The sequence below is a fragment of the Dermochelys coriacea genome, chromosome 9 (assembly GCF_009764565.3).
Source record: "Dermochelys coriacea isolate rDerCor1 chromosome 9, rDerCor1.pri.v4, whole genome shotgun sequence".
Taxonomy (NCBI): domain Eukaryota; kingdom Metazoa; phylum Chordata; order Testudines; family Dermochelyidae; genus Dermochelys; species Dermochelys coriacea.
This window is the reverse complement of record NC_050076.1, coordinates 102,463,379-102,472,545: the sequence shown is the minus strand read 5'-3', so window position 1 is coordinate 102,472,545 and position 9,167 is coordinate 102,463,379. Positions and strand designations below refer to the sequence as shown.

Genomic DNA, 9,167 nt, shown 5'->3' with positions numbered 1-9,167 from the left:
CAGAGAAATGCAAATTACCAATGCACAGGGATCAGGAGGAAAATCCAAGGATCTGCATAAATATCAAATAATTTTACTCTAAGTCACTAGACCAGGTCTGGATGAAATTCCCAGGGGAGAGATTTTGATTTCCTTTATTCCCTAATACTGATGGTGTCATGAAGGGGCCAGACCAAGAGCTTAGCACTCTTTACTGAGCCAGATCTTCAAAGGAGGTCAGCTTCTTTTTTAGTACCCAAATAAGGCCTAGATTCTCCAAAGAGCTCAGCTCCCGGCAGTTCCCACTGTGACCCTGAGGGCCAGGTTTTTAAGAGAGGTTGATGCTCAGTGTGCCAACTCAGCTCTCTTAAAAATCTGGACCCTGGAAAGGTGCCTGGAAAGCAGCTGAGCTCTTGGGGCTAAGATTTTCTAATTATAGGGGCTGAAGCCAAAAGGCAGCATATGGCAATCAACATCAGCCAGAACCCGGTGCAGTGCCCTGCTCTTGTAGCATTCAGAAGAATGAGCAGTTTGAATGGCTGCAATTGTTCAAAGGTCCTGTTACATTCCAGTATGACTGGAATTGAAGCAAGACTGGAACCAGCCTACTGAGGAAAACAGAAAGGAACATAAACTCTGGCAAGTCAAGTGTAAAAGTCTATTCAGGAAGGCCAAAAAAGAATTTCAAGAGGAACTAGTAAAAGATTCAAAACCTAACAACAACAAAATTAAATACATCAGAAGCAGGTCGTGTGCCAAATAGTCATTGGGGCCACTGGACAATCGAGGTGCTCAAGAAGCACTTAAGGAAGTTAAGGCCATTGTGGAGAAACTAAATGAATTCTTTGCATTGATCTTGACTGCAGAAGTGTGAGGGAGATTCCCACACCTGAGCCATTCTTTTTGGATGACAAATCTGAGGATATGTTCCATATTGAGGTATCAATTAAGGAGGTTTTGGAACAAACTGATAAATTAAATGGCAATAAGTCACCAGATGGAATTCGCCCAAGGGTTCTGAAGGAACTCAAATATGAAATTGCAGAACTACTAACTGTGGTTTGTAACCTATTGCTTAAATTAGCCTCTGTACAAGATAACTGGAAGATAGGTAATGTGATGCTGATTTTTAAAAAAGGCTCCAGAGGCGATCCTGGCAATTACAGGCTGGTTAGCCTAACTTCAGTACCAGACAAATTATATAGTAAAGAACAGAATGATCAGACACAGAGATGAACACAATATGTTGGGGAAGAATCAACAAGGCTTTTGTAAAGGGAAATCATGCCTCACCAATCTATTAGAATTCTTTGAGGTTGTCAACAAGCATGTGGATAAGGGTGATCCAGTAGATATAGTTTTCATAGTAGCAGTCGTGTTAGTCTGTATTCGCAAAAAGAAAAGGAGTACTTGTGGCACCTTAGAGACTAACAAATTTATTAGAGCATAAGCTTTCGTGAGCTACAGCTCACTTCATCGGATGCATTTGGTGGAAAAAACAGAGAAGAGATTTATATACACACACACAGAGAACATGAAACAATGGGTTTATCATACACACTGTAAGGAGAGTGATCACTTAAGATAAGCCATCACCAGCAGCAGGGGGGGGGAAAGGAGGAAAACCTTTCATGGTGACAAGCAAGGTAGGCTAATTCCAGCAGTTAACAAGAATATCTGAGGAACAGTGGGGGGTGGGGTGGGAGGGAGAAATACCATGGGGAAATAGATTTACTTTGTGTAATGACTCATCCATTCCCAGTCTCTATTCAAGCCTAAGTTAATTGTATCCAGTTTGCAAATTAATTCCAATTCAGCAGTCTCTCGTTGGAGTCTGTTTTTGAAGCTTTTTTGTTGAAGTATAGCCACTCTTAGGTCTGTAATCGAGTGACCAGAGAGATTGAAATGTTCTCCAACTGGTTTTTGAATGTTATAATTCTTGACGTCTGATTTGTGTCCATTCATTCTTTTACGTAGAGACTGTCCAGTTTGGCCAATGTACATGGCAGAGGGGCATTGCTGGCACATGATGGCATATATCACATTGGTAGATGCGCAGGTGAACGAGCCTCTGATAGTGTGGCTGATGTGATTAGGCCCTATGATGGTATCCCCTGAATAGATATGTGGACAGAGTTGGCAACGGGCTTTGTTGCAAGGATAGGTTCCTGGGTTAGTGGTTCTGTTGTGTGGTGTGTGGTTGCTGGTGAGTATTTGCTTCAGATTGGGGGGCTGTCTGTAAGCAAGGACTGGCCTGTCTCCCAAGATCTATAGTGTACTTGGACTTTCAGGTTTCAGAGTAGCAGCCGTGTTAGTCTGTATTCGCAAAAAGAAAAGGTGTACTTGTGGCACCTTAGAGACTAACAAATTTATTAGAGCATAAGCTTTCCGATGAAGTGAGCTGTAGCTCATGAAAGCTTATGCTCTAATAAATTTGTTAGTCTCTAAGGTGCCACAAGTACGCCTTTTCTTTTTCGACTTTCAGAAAGCCTTTGCCAAAGGCTCTTAAGCAAAGTAAGCAGTCACAGGATAAGAGGGAAGGTCCTGCAATGGATCAGTAACTGGTTAAAAGATAGGAAACAAAAGGTAGGAATAAGTGGTCAGTTTTCAGAATGGAGAGAGGTAAATAGCAGGGTCCCCCAATAATCTATACTGGGACCAGTGCTGTTCAACATATTCATAAATGATCTGGATTTTAGGGGTAAACAGTGAGGTGGCAAAGTTAGCAGATGATACAAAATTACTCACAATCGTTCAGTTCAAAGCCATCTGCGAAAAGTTATGAAGGTATCTCAAAGTTGGTTCTTGAGTCTTTAGGTCACACTCTGGTCACATTGTCTGCAAGTGTGTGGGCTAGAAACTTACTTTTTTAACTGAAAGCTGAGACCCCACATTCTAGTGGGGCGGCAGTGATGCCACTCTCGTTACCGCTGAGACGAGCTTACGGTTTAACAGCTGGTTTTTCTAAGTGCTCTAATATTCACACCTTTAAACAGATTTTCTTGAAAGTGGCTCTGGCTCCTGGGGATCCAGGACCGTGTTGGTGATCAAATTTGAGGTCATTCAAGCGAGCGATTCCTGAGATATAGCCTTCCTCAAAAATCACACGGCTTCAACGTTTAAGAGTTCTTATAACTTTTTGTGCACATACTTCAGGCTCAAACTATGGCTCTGATCCTCCCCAAACTGATTTCACATGGCTGCTTGGGATTGATCTTAGCTAGTGTCTGGCCTACGCTGCCCCTCTGGGGAAGCAGTATTTTTAAAAGTTAATCCGTATGAGAAGAGATTACCAAAACTGGGACTTTTCAGCTTGGAAAAGAGATGACTAAAGGGGGATATGATAGAAGTCTATAAAGTCATGACTGGTGCGGGGAAAGTAAATAAGGAAGTGTTATTTACTCCTTCTCATAACACAAGAACTAGGGGCCACCAAATGACATCAATAGGCAACAGGTTTAAAACAAACAGAAGGAAGTACTTCTTCACCTAGTGCACAGTCAACCCATGGAACTTGTTGCCAGGGGATGTTGCGAAGGCCAAAAGTATAACCGGGTTCAAAAAAGAATTAGATAAGTACATGGAGGTTGGATGGGATGTCCACCCCACACAGGAGTGGAAGGAGTTAAGGAGGCCAGGTAGCCTATTAATGTCACAGGCTGCACCTGGAGGAGGTGCCAGGGAGCAGGGAATTGATGACAAGCAGGTTCAGCTGGGCAGGAATAGGTGGGGCCTATAAAGCCGGGTAGCTGGCAACAGACTGAGGCAGCAGTCACTCAATGGGAAGAGGGAGGAGGGTTTGGAGCTGGTACTCCCAGAGAAAGGGAGGGAACCAGGAGTGGTAGAAAGCAGTACAGGGAAGGAGCAGTGAGGGCTGGGTGAGTAAAGACCAAACTGCTGGGTTGAGAGTCCCTGGACTGGAACCCAGAGCACAGGGCGAGCCCGGGTTCCCCTATCAGCCACTAGGGAAGTGGCACCGGTGGGGCATGAACGGGAAGATTGCCTAGATCACTGTGGGAGTGGCAGAAGGACTGTACCCTGGACAGGGGAAATGCGGAGTGATCTGGTCGGAGGGCCAAGTGACAGAGAGGAATCTGCGGTCAGTTCCTGGAGCGAGAGAGGGGCTGCAGACCCAAGAGACAGACAGAGTAACAGCCTGGAACTGCAGGAAGGGACGTTGACTTTGAGAGCTAATCCCCAGAATTACCAGCCAAATGGTGAGTGGAGCACCCTGTGGTAGGAGGATTGGTCCATCAATGGCTATTAGGCAAGATGGTCAGGGACTCAACCACATGATCGGGGTGTCCCTAAACCTCTGATTGCCAGAAGCTGGGACTGGATCCACTCCTAGACTCCATGGAATGGATCATTCGATAATTGCCCTGTTCTCTTCATTCCCTGTGAAGCATCTGTCTCTGATCACTGTTGGTAGAAAGTATCTGACCCAGTCTGGCCATTCTTATGTTCTTAGGTTCTGATGGTTGGATGCCATAGTCTGGTCTGCTCTATTCATATATGGCGCTCGGAGCCAGAGCACCTACGTGGTATGTCCCAATTCAAGGGAGGGTCTACACTGGAAATGCTGCAGCAGTGCAGTGGGAGTACTTTAGTGATGATGTTACCATGCCAGTGGGTCATTAATCCATCTCCATGAGAGGCAGTAGCTATGTTAACGGAAGAAGCTCTCTCATCGACAGAGCACTGTCTGCACCCGAGGTTAGGTCGGTCTAACGGTAGATCTAGCCCCAGATGCACTAATCAGTGCTACGGACACCTTGTCGCATTGCAACTAGGAGAATATTTCCATTATGAAGAGAATGCTCAAAGGCACGATGGGAAAGCGGGAATGACCCTCAGCATCGTGCGCTGTGCGTGCGCTCGCAGTGCTTGTGTGGTAATGTGAGGTGATTAGCTTTGTTATTCATTACAAAAGGAGGCTGACAGCATCTGGAGCCATGGGAACTGGCAGAGGTACTGTACAGCCACTGGACCAGGCTCACACTGAGAGGGAGCCTTCATCTGGCATTATGGCAAAGGAAAGAACACCGTTCCATGTGCCAGCGTGCACTTCACCTGGGACAGTATCTCCCAAGGCAACTAGAATATAATTTTTAAGCTACTGATTAATCTTGACTCGGTTGAAGTCTCCATTAGACACAAAGGGCCCAATGCTCCTCTCAGGTTACACTAGTGCAAATCAGGTGTAATTCCAATGGCTTTTAATCCTTCTCTCTGAAGCTCCTGCAGATGTCAGAGAGGCAGGGTCTGAGCCCTGAAGGAAACCACACCAGCACTGGCAGACAAGATGGTATAAACCTGTGAACTCAGGGGCAAGTCTGTATCCCAGCAAGGTTGGGTCCTTACCCGGCTGCATTGAACAACTGGGGCAGAGCTTTATTAGGTCTGTTGTTCTCAGTGTTGTTGTACACAAAAGAGAGGTTACTCACCAGTCCTGCAGTTCTTCAAAGGCTGCCTCTGTGTGTTCCCATTTTGGAGTATTGTGCTGGCCCATGCCACAAGCTTCATACAACCAGACCGTGGACAAAGAATACTTAAATCAGATACTTCACTACCTTCAGTGCTGTTGCATTTGTTGAGACAGATGCCAGATAAGCACAAACAGTTCTGTAGGATATCTTTTCTGTCTAATGGGCATAGATCTCAACAAATATATCATCCATTTTTACGTGGGGTTTATCTGGTATTTTAATCAGAATGGCTGTTCGTGCGCTGGGATCTTCCTAAAGAAAACAGAGCCATGTTTCTACTGATGAAAACAATCCTGGAACATATGTCCACGGAGTCAAAGGTGCTCCAACAATGCAAGGAAGCTGTAAATGTCTCTGTTAGTATTCCCATGGCTGCTAGAACGAAAACCATGGGGAATATTGACAAGAATCTAGATATAGATCAAGGTACCTTGATCTATCTGTAAAATAGGAGATGCACATACAAGCCCTTGGGGTTTGGTTAGTTTGTGCATGTGACTTGGATATCCCTTTCCCCAGCTTATGATAGCATTAGGCAGCGGCACACAAAGCAGCACTCGTTTCATTGAGGATGAAATTCACCCCAGAGCAGACAGTGCACACAAGATGCTGTGTTTGCTTGGGGTGTGAGTGGTGTGTGGGGCCTTGCATGGGCTGAAGCTCACCCTCAGAACCCAGAGACTGGTGAAGGGATGGGGGATGTTATTGGGTATTATGTTGTGAGAGCGGTGGGGGAGGCAAGAAATAACATAATTAGTGCAAATAAGGGGTTGGGTTCCACCTGGGAGAAGGAGCTTTCCCCCTTCCCTTGTGCATCCCATGCATATGCAAGACACAGTAGCTCCTCCAGAGGAGCACATGAACTAGGATTTGGGGGAGCACAGCTGACTGGTTACAGTGAGAACATGCAGTAACACCCAGAGGTATAGGACAGCATGTGCAATCTGGGGCAGTGCACCTTAGGTTAAGGTGACGAGCTGGAACTGTTGCCTGTACAAGTCTCTCTCCAAACTCATTACCCTGATCACTCTCTGTTTAGGTTGGATGCAGAAAAAATTTCTGCTATGATTAATCTAATCACTTCTCAGTACTGCTGCTGCTGGTGGTGGTTTCACTGATTTTAACTAACAGGTTCAGTGGTGCGCAGCCTGGAGCCCCTCCTGGTCACATGGATGGCTGCTGAGCCATCACACAGTGCTCAGCAGAGACATGAACGCAGAATCAAGGAACAGTTGGCACAATGGGGGAAGCAAGACTAGAGAGATGCATTCTCTCACACGCACTTTTCTAAGCCTGTGCCTTGTAGCTCATTCGTCATAGAGCAGCCTTCTTCTTAGCATATGCACAACGTGCCTCAGGGGGCACGTGACCAGGATTCATCACCTCTGGTTGGATCATTAGCTTCCCCGGGTCAGGTACTGACAGGAAACATGACCTGAACGCTGATCCATGCCCCCCATAGAGCAGTGACTCCAAGAGACCGAGGGCCCAGTTTTCCTCGTTTGTTTTGCTCATTCAGCAGGATAAACTACTCAGCCTTGGGAATCAGCTTGTACCCACATAAACTGGACTAGCGCCTTTTAGAACGGAGTAGCCAAATTCCTATTGCATAAACATATAGATGTGTATGTAACAGAGCACCAAAAAGCAGTAATTAACATAATTCATCTTGCAATGGCTTTAGAGCAGGGTTGGGCAAACTTTTTGGCCCAAGGGCCACATCGAGGTTGCAAAACAGTATGTAGGGCTGGGTAGGGAAGGCTGTGCCTCCCCAAACAGCCTGGCCCCCGCCCCCTATCCACCCTATCCCACTTCCTGCCACCTGACTGCCCCGCTCAGAATCCCCAATCCATCCAACCCCCCCACTCCTTGTCCCCTGACTACCCCCTCCCACAACCCCCTGCCCCTAACCACCCCAGGGACCACACACACTATCCACCCCCCCCCACTCCCTGTCTCCCTGACCCCTGTCCCTAATTGCCCCCCCAGGACCCCACCCCCTATCCAACCTCAGCCCCTATCCAACCCCCCCGTTCCCTGCCTCCTGACCGCCCCCCCCGAACCTCTGCCCCATCCAACTGCCCCCCTGTCCCCTGACTGCCCCCCAGGGCCTCCTGCCCCTTATCCAACTCCCCTCCCCCCTTACCCTTACCCGCTCAGAGCGGCAGGACAGGCTTATTGGAAAGCCTGGGAGGTGGGTGGGCGCAAGCCATGCTACCCAAGCAGCGGCATTGCTGCAGGGAATGGGGGACAGTGGGGCAGGGGCCGGGGGCGAGCCTTCCCGGCTGGGAGCTCAGGGCCTGGGCAGGACGGTCCTGCAGCCGTAGTTTGCCTGCCTCTGCTTTAGAGTTATGTATAGTTCCATTCCTTTGTCCCTCAGGAATTCTGTTTACGTCTTCAGGTTCCCAGGCAAGTCATGTATCTCACTGTGTCGGCTAAATACAAATGACGCTTTATTCTAAATTCTACCGTTATCGACTGCAGTTTAGGATACAAAATTCTCACTGTATAATCCCGGGTTACAGATGCTTGTTTTCAGAATTTTTATTGCACTTGAAAAATAAATGTATACAATCCAAGATACTGTGGAAGAAAAAGATGCATTAGGGCATTTAGATGTGCCTTACACAGGATTGTTCTGTAGTAAAAGAAAATCATTCTTCTAAACACATTGCAACATAGTCACTGGGGATTATCATCCTATCCAAGATCAAAACTAGGGATGTCTCCAACTGCTCGGTTCAGAGCTGGACTTTGAACATGCTGAAGTTGAGGGACATTTGGCTACAGGGCTTTGGTGTGATCAGTCATTATCGAGGTAGGTCCCAACTGAAAATTCACATCTGGATGCAGGCTGAGATTTCAGAACCCACTCCAGTCAGAAATTAACTTTGTTTCTTTGCTCCAGTTCTAACATCCAGAATAAAAGGCAACCTACGTTGGCTTTAGGATACATGTGTATTTTGTTCTCCGATTGCCAGTTCCACCAAAAGTAATATGGCTTTTGGGTAATGTATTGATCTGAGGCAAATCTACTAAGATCAATATCAGGCTGCTGCTAGTAGCTAAATTCAATTTTGTCTCCTATGAAATACAGATTTCATAAAATGCACCAAGTCTTAGCCAAGCTGTATCAAATTTCTTAATTTAATATTGTTTGCTTCTTCAGCTGGTCTGTCTGCTCACCCTGGTGAACTTTAGCTTCAATCTGTTGTTCTCCAGTTAGTTGGCTCAGACACAAAATACATTATACATAATTTCATTACGAGCTGTTATGCCTTATAGAAGCAATGGGTCAAATTCTGCTTTCAGTGTAAATCTGGAATAATCCCTTTTCCTTCAGTGGCCTTACTCTAGATTCACACTGGTGAAACTGAAGTCAGAATTGGCCCGTGCTGTTGGTTTTGTTGCCAAATCATATATAATGTTTTATAAACTGTGACCTGCCAGGACATCAAATCCTTTATATATATATATATATATATATATATATATATATATATGATAAATAGAATGACCAGTTATAAATGTGTAACAGAGGTAGAGTGCAACTAAACGTTGAGGATTAATATTGCAGACTACTGCGTGGTGCGTTGTTGTGTGAGAATGTATTGCATCTTTACAATCCGCACACGAGAAATGAGCGTGACTTGTAGCTCATGGTTTCTGAAGGACGGTGTGTAATCAACTTTGCTGTAT

General features: G+C 45.9%; 1 long non-coding RNA gene across 1 annotated transcript; it reads left to right on the top strand.

Annotated features, from left to right (window-relative positions):
- Positions 1 to 292: 292 nt before the first annotated feature.
- LOC122455904 lies at positions 293 to 7,373 on the top strand. The gene is made up of 3 exons (XR_006274413.1): positions 293 to 303; positions 5,331 to 5,335; positions 7,195 to 7,373. It is a non-coding gene; the product is annotated as an uncharacterized LOC122455904 (long non-coding RNA).
- The last annotated feature ends 1,794 nt before the right edge of the window (positions 7,374 to 9,167 follow it).